Consider the following 16,510-nt stretch of genomic DNA (forward strand, 5'->3'; position numbering starts at 1 on the left):
CGTGTCGTACCACCGTCCATGTACACCCCCCCACCCCTGTACGTGTCGTACCCCCCGTGTACCTACACCCCAGTACGTGCGAGCCACACCCCCACCCCAGGACGTGTCATAGCCCCGTCTACCCACACCCCAGTACGTTCCAGTCGTACCCCCACCCCAGTACGTGTCGTACCACCGTCAATGTACACCCCCCCACCCCAGTACGTGTCGTACCACCGTCCATGTACACCCCCCCACCCCTGTACGTGTCGTACCCCCCGTGTACCTACACCCCAGTACGTGCGAGCCACACCCCCACCCCAGGACATGTCATAGCCCCGTCTACCCACACCCCAGTACGTTCCAGTCGTACCCCCACCCCAGTACGTGTCGTACCCCCCGTGTACCTACACCCCAGTACGTGCGAGCCACACCCCCACCCCAGGACGTGTCATAGCCCCGTCTACCCACACCCCAGTACGTTCCAGTCGTACCCCCACCCCAGTACGTGTCGTACCCCCCGTGTACCTACACCCCAGTACGTGCGAGCCACACCCCCACCCCAGGACGTGTCATAGCCCCGTCTACCCACACCCCAGTACGTTCCAGTCGTACCCCCACCCCAGTACGTGTCGTACCACCGTCAATGTACACCCCCCCACCCCAGTACGTGCCGTACCACCGTCAATGTACACCCCCCCACCCCAGTACGTGTCGTACCACCGTCCATGTACACCCCCCCACCCCAGTACGTGTCGTACCCCCCGTGTACCTAAACCCCAGTACGTGCGAGCCACACCCCCACCCCAGGACGTGTCATAGCCCCGTCTACCCACACCCCAGTACGTTCCAGTCGTACCCCCACCCCAGTACGTGTCGTACCACCGTCAATGTACACCCCCCCACCCCAGTACGTGCCGTACCACCGTCAATGTACACCCCCCCACCCCAGTACGTGTCGTACCACCGTCCATGTACACCCCCCCACCCCTGTACGTGTCGTACCCCCGTGTACCTACACCCCAGTACGTGCGAGCCACACCCCCACCCCAGGACGTGTCATAGCCCCGTCTACCCACACCCCAGTACGTTCCAGTCGTACCCCCACCCCAGTACGTGTCGTACCACCGTCAATGTACACCCCCCCACCCCAGTACGTGTCGTACCACCGTCCATGTACACCCCCCCACCCCTGTACGTGTCGTACCCCCCGTGTACCTACACCCCAGTACGTGCGAGCCACACCCCCACCCCAGGACGTGTCATAGCCCCGTCTACCCACACCCCAGTACGTTCCAGTCGTACCCCCACCCCAGTACGTGTCATACCACCGTCAATGTACACCCCCCCACCCCAGTACGTGTCGTACCACCGTCCATGTACACCCCCCCACCCCTGTACATGTCGTACCCCCCGTGTACCTACACCCCAGTACGTGCGAGCCACACCCCCACCCCAGGACGTGTCATAGCCCCGTCTACCCACACCCCAGTACGTTCCAGTCGTACCCCCACCCCAGTACGTGTCGTACCACCGTCAATGTGCACCCCCCCACCCCAGTACGTGTCGTACCACCGTCAATGTACACCCCCCCACCCCAGTACGTGTCGTACCACCGTCCATGTACACCCCCCACCCCTGTACGTGTCGTACCCCCCGTGTACCTACACCCCAGTACGTGCGAGCCACACCCCCACCCCAGGACGTGTCATAGCCCCGTCTACCCACACCCCAGTACGTTCCAGTCGTACCCCCACCCCAGTACGTGTCGTACCCCCCGTGTACCTACACCCCAGTACGTGCGAGCCACACCCCCACTCCAGGACGTGTCATAGCCCCGTCTACCCACACCCCAGTACGTTCCAGTCGTACCCCCACCCCAGTACGTGTCGTACCCCCCGTGTACCTACACCCCAGTACGTGCGAGCCACACCCCCACCCCAGGACGTGTCATAGCCCCGTCTACCCACACCCCAGTACGTTCCAGTCGTACCCCCACCCCAGTACGTGTCGTACCACCGTCAATGTACACCCCCCACCCCAGTACGTGCCGTACCACCGTCTATGTACACCCCCCCACCCCAGTACGTGTCGTACCACCGTCCATGTACACCCCCCCACCCCAGTACGTGTCGTACCCCCCGTGTACCTACACCCCAGTACGTGCGAGCCACACCCCCACCCCAGGACGTGTCATAGCCCCGTCTACCCACACCCCAGTACGTTCCAGTCGTACCCCCACCCCAGTACGTTCCTGGCGCACCCCCAACACAACCTCCTAAGTACGGAGCGCACCCCATGCCCCAACATCACAACCGCATGTACGAGTCTTACAAAGCCACACACAAGGACAAAATCGTACAACCAAATGGCCCATGTACACACCGTACACACGCTCAAAACGCACGTACACAACAAGGACAAAACAAAACAACTCAACAATACACCATTCGAAAGGCACACAGCCACTAAACATGGCCAACAACCACTAAAATAACACAATCACTGACCTGCAACTGTCAAAAACAAGCAGAGGCCCAATACACCACCACTCCTTATAACACACCCACCCAAAATTCAAACACTGCCACACCCACCCATGGACCAATGAAAAGGGCCCACACACACAAACCATGAGCCTTTGCAACAGACCCACTGCTGCCAGACACCACAGAACCAGACTACAAGCGACACCACATCTTACACTTGCACACCTTCACACGACCACCCTCACAAACACCCTCTCATCACATTCACACACACACACAACCATCCACACCCCCCCCCCAACATCCACACCCCCCCCACACCCACACCATCCCCACCCATACCCCTCACCATGCCCACTACCAAGAATCCAAAGTTCAGTCACCGAGAGTTGGAGGTCCTTGTTGATCAAATCCTCAGAGTCGAGCCACAGATCTTTGGAACATTGGTCAGAAGCACCAGCCAGGCAGCCAAAACAGCCATGTGGCAGACCATCGTCGATGCTGTGAATGCTGTTGCGGACACCAGGAGGACCAAGCAGGATTGCCAGAACAGGTGGTACGATCTGCGGAGGAGGGTCAGAGCCAAGAGACAGGAGGAACACGACCAGGCCAACGCCACCGGAGGAGGGCCCTCCCGCAGAGCCGTACAGTACCATCCCTGGGAGGAGAGGGTGATGGCCATACTGCCGGTGGAGGCAGTTGAAGGAGTAGAAGGACTCCGAGACCCGGTTGAGTACACAAACAACGCACCTCACATGGGGGGAACTGCAACCACAACCAAAATTAATAACAGGCACGCAACCACCACAAGCCATCGCATTACTCAACCACACTCCATGAGCAGGCACATGCCACTGCTGCCACCATGCCCCATGCACCCAGCTGGACAATGTCAAGTCACAGGCCACAGAAGACAACAACACATGACACGGTAACCCGGATGGCGGGAGGCTGGGCACCAAGAATCACATAGTGCGACTCCAAAGCAGACAACAATGCCCTCTGCCCATATGGCCTAGGTCACAGCCAGACAAACACTGTGTCCCAACACAGGAATGACTTGCCAGCAAATGGCGGACGCCTTGCATCAACACATGGGGGTGAAGGCACTGTTTTGCACATGCCAGCAGCTAATGAACAGCCAACAGTGTGAAAGAGTGGCAGCACACACCACCACAGCAGCAGCGCACAGACACACAGCAGACAAAATGGGTGCCTGGAGATCAGAAACAAACTCACATCAACAGGCCAAGGGCCACTCAAAGATCTGCTAACAGTGTGTGCCCAGGAAGCTGGGCCAAGGTGACAGAGGGTGACACACGGAGGGAGGGAGAGGGGGACAGAGAGGGAGGGAGAGGGGGACTGAGAGGGAGGGAGACGGACAGAGGGAGGAGGCTGACACACAGAGGGAGGGAGAGGGGGACACAGAGGGAGGGAGAGTGGGACTGAGAGGGAGGGAGACGGACAGAGGGAGGAGGCTGACACACGGAGGGAGGGAGAGGGGGACACAGAGGGTGGGAGAGGGGGACAGAGAGGGAGGGAGAGGGGGACTGAGAGGGAGGGAGACGGACAGAGGGAGGAGGCTGACACACAGAGGGAGGGAGAGGGGGACACAGAGGGTGGGAGAGGGGGACAGAGAGGGAGGGAGAGGGGGACTGAGAGGGAGGGAGACGGACAGAGGGAGGAGGCTGACACACAGAGGGAGGGAGAGGGGGACACAGAGGGAGGGAGAGTGGGACTGAGAGGGAGGGAGACGGACAGAGGGAGGAGGCTGACACACGGAGGGAGGGAGAGGGGGACACAGAGGGTGGGAGAGGGGGACAGAGAGGGAGGGAGAGGGGGACTGAGAGGGAGGGAGACGGACAGAGGGAGGAGGCTGACACACAGAGGGAGGGAGAGGGGGACACAGAGGGAGGGAGAGTGGGACTGAGAGGGAGGGAGACGGACAGAGGGAGGAGGCTGACACACGGAGGGAGGGAGAGGGGGACACAGAGGGTGGGAGAGGGGGACAGAGAGGGAGGGAGAGGGGGACTGAGAGGGAGGGAGACGGACAGAGGGAGGAGGCTGACACACGGAGGGAGGGAGAGGGGGACACAGAGGGTGGGAGAGGGGGACAGAGAGGGAGGGAGAGGGGGACTGAGAGGGAGGGAGACGGACAGAGGGAGGAGGCTGACACACAGAGGGAGGGAGAGGGGGACAGAGAGGGAGGGAGAGGGGGACAGAGAGGGAGGGAGACACAGGAAGATGGACAGAGGGAGGAGGCTGACACACAGAGGGAGGGAGAGGGGGACAGAGAGGGAGGGAGAGGGGGACAGAGAAGGAGGGAGACACAGGGAGAGCTAATCAGTCCTTTGGTGTGTGGGAATGTCTGCTCGTCAGCAGGTGGACTGCGTGCATGTAGACAAGGGTGGCCAGTGCCAGAACCCCCCCTCTTCATCATGGCAAAACGCCGGGCCATGTTACAACCTGTACACGAGCACAAGGACAGCCACCTGCATCATATAAGTGTGTGGATCCACTCCATGTGCACATGTACAGTGCTACAAGGAAGGCGCAAATGCATAGCTCGGCACACATGCACACTCCACTGCTGACTGCAGTCACACTTGACGCAGCAAGTAAGACTGTGCCACACATAGTTAAAGGGGCCAAATTGGTGCCCAAGGGACACACACATGCACAAGTGCACTGTGAGTGGAATGCAAAACAGATCCTAATTCCAAGAGGAAATGTGCCAACTTTGTAACGGATGAAACATGGATGTTGCATGGATCCAAATTAACATTGTCTCTCTCACACACAGGTCAACGTCGTGCTGCACCCCCCAACACTGGGGGGGAACACTCACAGGACCCGGATCTGCAGGAGACCGATCCCACCGGCAGCGACCACTCTCACCACTCTGCGGACGACCCCGACCGACCTGGCCCCTCTGGTGTCCAACCACCTGCAGCACCTGCGTCAGGTACAACCGTGCCAACCACCACCCCCACTCCTGCCACATCCCAGGAGACACCCAGGATCCCTGCCCCAACACCACAATGCAGCCAGGCTCGCCAGGAGGGACACGGTGTCCCGGGCACCCAGGAGGAGGCAGGCGACAACGCCAATGCCACCCCTCAGGGGTCCCGGAGACCCGATGTGCCCACAAGTGCAGGCCAGACGCAAGTGGGCAGGGGTGGTGGGAGTGGAGGACGGCGGAGGCGCGAGCCTGACCAGTTGGCTGGGGATCCGGTATTTTCCCATGTCCGTAACATCCTGGACTCATACCGGCAGGACACCACGGGCATGGCCCAGGTTGTGTCCGTCCTCGAGGGGATCAAGGTCCAGCAGGCCCAGCAACATGCGGAGCTAATAGCCTGTCTACAGCTACACCAACGGAGGATGGAGGACAGACAGGCTGAGCAAGTGACGGCGTCCCAGGGGATTCACGCTGAACTCCGTCGGATGGCCGACACCATGGCCGACCCTCCCTGTGCCAGAAGGCGGAGAACATCACCACCCACAGGGAGGGATCATGAGGAGGAGGAGGAAACATCCGACGGAGCATCCCAGACGTCGTCACGGCCTGCTGCTGAGGTTCCCCGCAGGAAGCCGGGTCGTCCACGGAAAGGACCGTGAGGGTGGCTGCTACATCACCATCTCCCAGGACACCTGGCCTGGCACCTGGCCCACTGGAGCAACAGCATCACAGCATCAAGAGACATTCTCTGCCACATGGCCCTGCTGGTCACTGGCTGACCAATGTTGACAAAGACTGTGGCATGGACTCTGAGGATTTCCAATGGCAAGGACACCAACTCCCCTACTGAACTTTGGATTCCCTAATCCCGGAAAGCCCCTCACTTTGCCCCCCCCCCCCCCCAATAATAAATCACACTATTAAGAGTAGATGCCTGCTGGTAGCATTATTACCTAACATGTGTCTTGTACAGTCTAAACATGCCTGAGTCATCTGTTCACTTCAACCATCCACACCCTGGGGCCTGAGTCTGGCACAGGACACATGGGTCACAGTTTTTTAGGCAAGACAGACATGGAGCACCATACACACCCGTGATGGTCAGAACCAGCTGAGGGGGTGGCCGAACAACCGTGCTGACAGACACATTGAGTACAGCAACAGTCATGCGCAGAGGTCAGGGATCCTGGCCCGTGTCCTGGGGGGCACCCAGGTACGTGTAGACAGGTGGCAGAACCATGTCCTGCAAGCTTGAGTCCGGTGGATGCAGAGAATGGGGTCATGGACAACGTTGGATGCATGGGGATGGCACATGTCACAATACCCACACAGTCATGGACATCATGCCCAATACACAGTCTCAGCACACACACACAGCTTGCATCTTGCCACTCGACACATTGACACATAGCCACAATCAGGGAATACCATGCCAGACATGCAGGATGCACCGTGCCAACACACCAGCATTGACTGAGAAGAGGCACCTTGGAGGCATAGGGACACCTTTAATAGTCATGTTTTTGGGATTGCAGAGGCAACTTGAAGTACACATGAACACATCATGTGGAGTAACATGTGGCTCCAACACTGGCACCCCCCTTCTGCAGCACAAATGCGTGATAGCCATGGAACTGGCACACAAGTGTCGGCTAACAGCTAAATACCCACAGCTGCTCACGGAGAGACTGCCATACACCATACATCCGCTGATGTGGAAGTCCCACGCCATGTCAAGACAATGTTAACCGTATGTGTCCGAGGGCAGTGTCACACACATTGATGCCTTCATCACAATCCACTATCCCATCACTGATGACTGACAACCAGGCAGCCCATCTATTCAGGTGTACCCAGCTGCATGTCGTGTCCCATGGGGATGCCACATGTCTGCAGAGGAACCAAACCCCGACCGGGGCAGTGTGCACACATCGTGAACAACTGCCACACCCAATACACCCCAGATGCATCCCTTACCCCATGGAGACTTCCAAACGTGTCCGTGCCTGTAACGCTGAGTCAGCCCACGATGCCATGTCCATGAGGAATAGCAGTGCCACAACAATGCAACCAGAAGACGGCATGCGCAGGTACCTGGGGAAGAGAGACACACAAGAAGTCAGCCACAAAAAGCACAGCCACTTGCATGTGCATTGACTCGACACATGTATGGATGACAACATGCTAGGTCACAATTATGAGTGGGGAAATACTACCATCACTGCCACCATCACTCCAGTGACACACCCACACACACCTCTGACTCACGTGCCATACATGCAGGTGGAGACACGCATCACAACACATGCCACACGGGGACCAAGGCGTGCACACTCAGACACTGGTACTCACCACTAAGCAAAGAAGTCGCGTATGAGCCGAGTCCGGATGTCCTCTTGCGGCTCCACATCCTCCACATCACTAGCCCCATTGCCAAGCCCTTCGTCCTCCACGGGTGGATGGTCCTCGTCATGTTGATTCAGGATGAGTGGCACAGCTCTTTCAACTGCCATGTTGTGCAGCATGCAGCAGACCATGAAGATCTTGCAGACCTTCGCCGGGGCATATGGGAGTGCGCCGCCGGTCTTGTGGAGGCACCTGAATCGGCTCTTCAGCATGCCAAACGTCCTCTCTATCACTCGCCTTGTCCGGCCATGGGCGGTGTTGTAGCGGAGCTGGGCCGGCGTGATGGGGTTGCGGAGAGGTGTCAGCAGCCAAGGCATGTTGGGATAGCCAGCGTCCCCTAAATGGAAAGCACATGGATATCGTTAGAACTGGCGAAGCGGTAGTGCTGCTCGGCCAAACAGAATACAGGACAGACAGACTGTACCCACCAACAACACATGCCCGTTCGTTGCGCAGCTGCATCATCATATCAGGCATCCCGCTACGCCTCATGATGTAGGCATCGTGTGCTGATCCTGGGAAACGAGCACAGACATGTGAAATCACCATGTTGGACAGACACACCACAAGGGCATTGATGGAGTGGTAGTGCTTCCGATTGCGGTACGCCACCTCCCGTGCGTGTGGTGGTACCAAACCTACATGTGTCCCATCTATGGACCCAATGACATGGGGCATCCCTCCCAGGGCATAGAAACCACGCTTGACCTCAGTCATCTGTTCAGGGGTTGGGAACTTGATGAAGTCATCCAGGTGAATCAACATGGCCTCCAAGAAATCATGCAGCACACCGCTGAACATGCTCTGGGACATGCCACCAACATGAGCTATGGTATTTTGGAAGGTACCCGTGGCAAGGAAATGTAGGGCAGCCATTACCTTCAGCTGGGGTGTCAGTGCCGTAGGATACCTGTGCTGCGGTTGCAGGTGTGGTGCCAGTCTCGCCGTCAGCTCCAGAATCAACGGTTGGGTGAAGCGGTAGAGCCGGATCCTGTCATTCTCCTGCATGGTGGCCAAGTCTGGAATTCTTCGGGCAACAGGAGGCGCTCTGCAGTAATTTGGAAGTGACAAGGAAGAGTGAGTGCACTACGAGAACAACTCATGTCTACTGAGCACATGTAAATCTGGCAATACACACATGCCACATAGGGAGTCAGGCATGTGCTACATGCCCAGGACACGTATGGATGCAAGGTGACACTCCTTCCAAGACCCAGCTACACACGGTGATTGAGAACCTCCCCATGCCACGCCATGGAAATAGCTGTGTCCCAGTGCAAGTGCACTGCCCGACGCAAGACAGGAGTGACATACACCCACACATCAGCAGAAGTGTGATGCCGATTGCAGAGACTGGCAGCGGAACACCTGAGCCACAGGTCACATGACATTACACTAGTCCAGCCCACACACCTTGCCATGAAGGTGCACATGTCCCAGGGCACTGCTGGGAGGACTCCACACCCACCCCTCCTGTGTCAGGGCACTGCTGGGAGGACTCCACACCCACCCCTCCTGTCTCAGGGCACTGCTGTGAGTGATAGGCCCCCACCCCTCCTGTCTCAGGGCACTGCTGTGAGTGATAGGCCCCCACCCCTCCTGTCTCAGGGCACTGCTGGGAGACATCAGGCACCCCCCCCCTGGGACCCCCCCGACAGTACATGGCATGTGTGTTACACCTGGACGCAATGGCAGAAGTCACAGTCACCACATAGGGACAGTCTGTGGCAGTGGCCTATGCACTCACCTGATAACCTGGTCGCCCATACAGCATGGAGTACTGTGGGAGGATCACATCCAGCAGAGCCATGTTCTCCTCCAGGGTGAATGGCTGTGTCCTCTCCACAGCCCTTGACATGGTTCCAGGGAATCAGTAGCAGCAGCTGGGTCGACGAATGCAAAGATGTGCAGGCAAGTGCTCCCTCATGGGACCTGGCTGCCTTATATGTGCCCTTCTGCCCAGTCTCATGCACAGGAGTACAGAGAGATTGGTCACTCACATTTGCATCCTATGTTTCCACCAATCCCTTCAAACCTAGCAGTCTGTGGGTTCTCTATCGGTTTCATTCTCCTGCATGATGTCAGCCCCACAAACACATTGCAACAAAGTAGACAAATCCCAACTGACTTCTGCTGTGCACCTTCCAGAACAATTTCGAATTTTGAACTTGGTCTCCATGACAACCAGCATGCATGTAGGCCTTAATACTTGTCCCCTATGTAATTTGGAGCATCACACACAGGTACGGTGCGTGTGGGGGCCCTAGGGCACCCCAAATGCATGGCAACGGCCCGTACATGCATGCCTACGCTCTCCATCACTTTTGGTCTGCACGCGTATGCGTACCCGTAGTGGTACGGACCGTACACTCGCATCTACGCTCTCCATCACTATGGGTCTGCACGCGTATGCGTACTCGTAGTGATAGTGAGCGTAGATGTGAGTGTACGGTCCGTACCACTACGGGTACGCATACGCGTGCAGACCCATAGTGATAGTGAGCGTAGATGCGAGTGTACGGTCCGTACCACTACGGGTACGCATACGCGTGCAGACCCATAGTGATAGAGAGCGTAGATGCGAGTGTACGGCCCTATCACTATGGGTCTGCACGCGTATGCGTACCCGTAGTGGTACGGACCGAACACTCGCATCTACGCTCACCATCACTATGGGTCTGCACGCGTATGCGTACCCGTAGTGGTACGGACCGAACACTCGCATCTACGCTCACCATCACTATGGGTCTGCACGCGTATGCGTACCCGTAGTGGTACGGACCGTACACTCGCATCTACGCTCACCATCACTATGGGTCTGCACGCGTATGCGTACCCGTAGTGGTACGGACCGTACACTCGCATCTACGCTCACTATCACTATGGGTCTGCACGCGTATGCGTACCCGTAGTGGTACGGACCGTACACTCACATCTACGCTCACTATCACTATGGGTCTGCACGCGTATGCGTACCCGTAGTGGTACGGACCGTACACTCACATCTACGCTCTCTATCACTATGGGTCTGCACGCGTATGCGTACCCGTAGTGGTACGGACCGTACACTCACATCTACGCTCACTATCACTACGAGTACGCATACGCGTGCAGACCCATAGTGATGGAGAGCGTAGATGCGAGTGTACGGTCCGTACCACTACGGGTACGCATACGCGTGCAGACCCATAGTGATAGAGAGCGTAGATGCGAGTGTACGGTCCGTACCACTACGGGTACGCATACGCGTGCAGACCCATAGTGATAGTGAGCGTAGATGCGAGTGTTCGGTCCGTACCACTACGGGTACGCATACGCGTGCAGACCCATAGTGATAGGGCCGTACACTCGCATCTACGCTCTCTATCACTATGGGTCTGCACGCGTATGCGTACTCGTAGTGGTACGGACCGTACACTCGCATCTACGCTCGCCATCACGATGGGTACACATACGGCAGCACTCCCACAGTGATTTGGGAACATGCACAGGCCCTCTCAGCAGCAGTACGGCGGATTTTACACATCACTGTGGTGATAGGCGACACACATGTCATGGGCGGACATACTTGTCCATGGATGGACATACTTGTCCAGGAATGGACATCAAGGCATCGTCTGTGCATTACCACATGTGTGGGGCACAGGTGTCACAGGCTGTGATGTGGAACATGCCTCCTGAGTGGAGAAGGCACCAGATGTATGATGAGATGTGTACATGTGTACTGTGTGAGGGTGCAATGTGTGCCAGGCATGCCCTTGACTCCTTTGACATGTGTGCATGTGGGACTGCGCACTTGGGGTGAGCGTCACTGGCATGGCACGGACACCAACACACGGAAGTGTCCCATGATGCCCGGTACAGGGGTCATGACACATGACTTATCACTACCCACAGTGCACAATGTGACTATGCCATATATGTGTCCGGGATTTACATCAGGTTGATGTTGTAGCACCCTCAAAAGCTGCAGCCGTTGCAGCAACCAACATGTGGCTGTGTGTAGATTGTCATTGCACACTGTTCCCAACACCATGCCACATGTGTTATCGGATGTGAGGTGCACATGTATGCAAGGGACACGGAGTAGCGTGACAAGGCCATGTCAGCAAACTCACAAGGAATGTTGTGCATGTTTTACTGAATGGTAATGACTGCAACACACGTCACCATCCCTGCACTATGTGTATCGCACACTCATGCACATCATGTCACAGGCCACTACATAGGACATGCGCGCTGTAAGGCATGACACATGAGAGACCAACTCCCATGTCTGGAGTCAGCATCAGTGCCAACTGACATGGAACCCACATGCAGTGAACTTGACAGTGCACAGGCAAGGTCCCACAACCTGTTACACACCACCCCCACACATGATGCTACAGACATTGTTCCCGTGGACAAAGCGCCAGCCTACATTACCCTGTGAAGGAGTGACTACACACAGACCAGGGAACACATTGCAAGGAGGGGAAGGGTGGCAGGGGCACAGCGCTATACTGGGGCAAACAGAATCTGCACAGCACCTTTAAACCCTGCCAGTGGATTCATGCTACTGTGCCCTTACAAATGCCGGTGACACACAACAAACACACATGTACCTACCCCCTTCCGGCTGCTGCATCGCCTGTAAGCGCCTCTCCAGGTCTGGAAAGACCACCGGCAGCACACGCCTGTGGAGGTGGCTCAGACGGCGGCGGCCGCGGTTCTTGTGGCTCTCAGGTGAGTCCCCCAGCAGGAGCCGTGCAATCCTCCGCGTCCAGCACCGGATATCCTGCCAGCGTTTCCTCACCTGGGGCAGGCTCCGCCTCCGACCATCCACACCCCTCACGGCACTGACGGCGGTCAGCCAGATCTGCTCCTTGGCAGTGGCGCCTACCTGTGAGAAGGAACAAGTGACACCACATCAATACACCAGCCACATGTCACAGAGAGACATATGGGTACAAATTAGCTGGTTACAACAAGGCATGTCATGCAGCCAACGCATTGCACCTTTGTCATAGGGACATCATCCCCTGGTGAGGGAAAAAGCACTACGTGCCACAGTGGGTACACAGGTGGAATGATGGCAATGTCACAATCAATGATCAAGGCTCACACTGTGCATCACACCCACCCCTCCTGTCTCAGGGCACTGCTGGGAGGACTCTGCACCCACCCCTCCTGTGTCAGGGCACTGCTGGGAGGACTCCACACCCACCCCTCCTGTCTCAGGGCACTGCTGGGAGTGATAGGCACCCACCCCTCCTGTGTCAGGGCACTGCTGGGAGGACTCTGCACCCACCCCTCCTGTGTCAGGGCACTGCTGGGAGGACTCCACACCCACCCCTCCTGTGTCAGGGCACTGCTGGGAGGACTCCACACCCACCCCTCCTGTCTCAGGGCACTGCTGGTAGTGATGGGCACCCACCCCTCCTGTCTCAGGGCACTGCTGGGAGGACTCCACACCCACCCCTCCTGTCTCAGGGCACTGCTGGGAGTGATAAGCACCCACCCCTCCTGTGTCAGGGCACTGCTGGGAGGACTCCACACCCACCCCTCCTGTCTCAGGGCACTGCTGGGAGGACTCCACACCCACCCCTCCTGTCTCAGGGCACTGCTGGGAGTGATAGGCACCCACCCCTCCTGTCTCAGGGCACTGCTGGGAGGACTCTGCACCCACCCCTCCTGTGTCAGGGCACTGCTGGGAGGACTCCACACCCACCCCTCCTGTGTCAGGGCACTGCTGGGAGGACTCCACACCCACCCCTCCTGTCTCAGGGCACTGCTGGGAGGACTCTGCACCCACCCCTCCTGTGTCAGGGCACTGCTGGGAGGACTCCACACCCACCCCTCCTGTCTCAGGGCACTGCTGGGAGTGATAGGCACCCACCCCTCCTGTCTCAGGGCACTGCTGGGAGGACTCTGCACCCACCCCTCCTGTCTCAGGGCACTGCTGGGAGGACTCCACACCCACCACTCCTGTCTCAGGGCACTGCTGGGAGGACTCCACACCCACCCCTCCTGTCTCAGGGCACTGCTGGGAGTGATGGGCACCCACCCCTCCTGTCTCAGGGCACTGCTGGGAGGACTCCACACCCACCACTCCTGTCTCAGGGCACTGCTGGGAGTGATAGGCACCCACCCCTCCTGTCTCAGGGCACTGCTGGGAGGACTCTGCACCCACCCCTCCTGTGTCAGGGCACTGCTGGGAGGACTCCACACCCACCCCTCCTGTGTCAGGGCACTGCTGGGAGGACTCCACACCCACCCCTCCTGTGTCAGGGCACTGCTGGGAGGACTCCACACCCACCCCTCCTGTCTCAGGGCACTGCTGGGAGGACTCTGCACCCACCCCTCCTGTCTCAGGGCACTGCTGGGAGGACTCCACACCCACCCCTCCTGTGTCAGGGCACTGCTGGGAGGACTCCACACCCACCCCTCCTGTCTCAGGGCACTGCTGGGAGGACTCTGCACCCACCCCTCCTGTGTCAGGGCACTGCTGGGAGGACTCCACACCCACCCCTCCTGTGTCAGGGCACTGCTGGGAGGACTCTGCACCCACCCCTCCTGTGTCAGGGCACTGCTGGGAGGACTCCACACCCACCCCTCCTGTGTCAGGGCACTGCTGGGAGGACTCCACACCCACCCCTCCTGTCTCAGGGCACTGCTGGGAGGACTCTGCACCCACCCCTCCTGTGTCAGGGCACTGCTGGGAGGACTCCACACCCACCCCTCCTGTCTCAGGGCACTGCTGGGAGTGATAGGCACCCACCCCTCCTGTCTCAGGGCACTGCTGGGAGGACTCTGCACCCACCCCTCCTGTGTCAGGGCACTGCTGGGAGGACTCCACACCCACCCCTCCTGTGTCAGGGCACTGCTGGGAGGACTCCACACCCACCCCTCCTGTCTCAGGGCACTGCTGGGAGGACTCTGCACCCACCCCTCCTGTGTCAGGGCACTGCTGGGAGGACTCCACACCCACCCCTCCTGTCTCAGGGCACTGCTGGGAGTGATAGGCACCCACCCCTCCTGTCTCAGGGCACTGCTGGGAGGACTCTGCACCCACCCCTCCTGTCTCAGGGCACTGCTGGGAGGACTCCACACCCACCACTCCTGTCTCAGGGCACTGCTGGGTGGACTCTGCACACACACCTCCGATTTCTGGATATGTGCGCTTGGCACATACACGGTGGGGGTACGCACAATGCATTCGAGGTGAGGGTACGAGTCTACTGACACTGGTGTGGTGGGGGTACGCTCCGTACGTCCGCGGGTGTGGGTACGGGTCGTACTTACACTGTTGGCATGGGGGGTACGCTCCTTGCATTCGCGGGTGGGGGTACGGGTCGTACTTACACTGTTGGGCTGGGGGGTACGCTCCTTGCATTCGTGGGTGGGGGTTCGAGTCGTACTTACACTGTTGGCATGGGGGGTACGCTCCATGCATACGCGGGTGAGGGTACGGGTCGAACTTACACTGTTGGGGTGGGGGTACGCTCCGTACGTCCGCGGGTGGGGGTACGGGTCGTACTGACACTGTTGGCATGGGGGGTACGCTCCTTGCATATGCGGGTGAGGGTACGGGTCGTACTGACACTGTTGGGGTGGGGGTACGCTCCGTACGTCCGCGGGTGGGGGTACGGGTCGTTCTTACACTGTTGGCATGGGGGGTACGCTCCTTGCATTTGCGGGTGGGGGTACGGGTCATACTTGCACTGTTGGGCTGGGGGGTACGCTCCTTGCATTCGCGGGTGGGGGTACGGGTCGTACTTACACTGTTGGGCTGGGGGGTACGCTCCATGCATACGCGGGTGAGGGTACGGGTCGTACTGACACTGTTGGGGTGGGGGTACGCTCCGTACGTCCGCGGGTGGGGGTACGGGTCGTTCTTACACTGTTGGCATGGGGGGTACGCTCCTTGCATACGCGGGTGGGGGTACGGGTCGTACTTGCACTGTTGGGCTGGGGGGTACGCTCCTTGCATTCGCGGGTGGGGGTACGGGTCGTACTTACACTGTTGGGCTGGGGGGTACGCTCCTTGCATTCGCGGGTGGGGGTACGGGTCGTACTTACACTGTTGGGCTGGGGGGTACGCTCCTTGCATTTGCGGGTGGGGGTACGGGTCGTACTTACACTGTTGGGCTGGGGGTACGCTCCTTGCATTTGCGGGTGGGGGTACGGGTCGTACTTACACTGTTGGGCTGGGGGGTACGCTCCTTGCATTCGCGGGTGGGGGTACGGGTCGTACTTACACTGTTGGGCTGGGGGGTACGCTCCTTGCATTTGCGGGTGGGGGTACGGGTCGTACTTACACTGTTGGGCTGGGGGGTACGCTCCTTGCATTCGTGGGTGGGGGTTCGAGTCGTACTTACACTGTTGGCATGGGGGGTACGCTCCATGCATACGCGGGTGAGGGTACGGGTCGGACTTACACTGTTGGGGTGGGGGTACGCTCCGTACGTCCGCGGGTGGGGGTACGGGTCGTACTGACACTGTTGGCATGGGGGGTACGCTCCTTGCATACGCGGGTGGGGGTACGGGTCGTACTTACACTGTTGGGCTGGGGGGTACGCTCCTTGCATTCGTGGGTGGGGGTTCGAGTCGTACTTACACTGTTGGCATGGGGGGTACGCTGCATGCATACGCGGGTCAGGGTACGGGTCGAACTTACACTGTTGGGGTGGGG

The sequence above is a fragment of the Triturus cristatus genome, chromosome 1_2, assembly GCF_964204655.1.
Source record: "Triturus cristatus chromosome 1_2, aTriCri1.1, whole genome shotgun sequence".
NCBI lineage: Eukaryota > Metazoa > Chordata > Amphibia > Caudata > Salamandridae > Triturus > Triturus cristatus.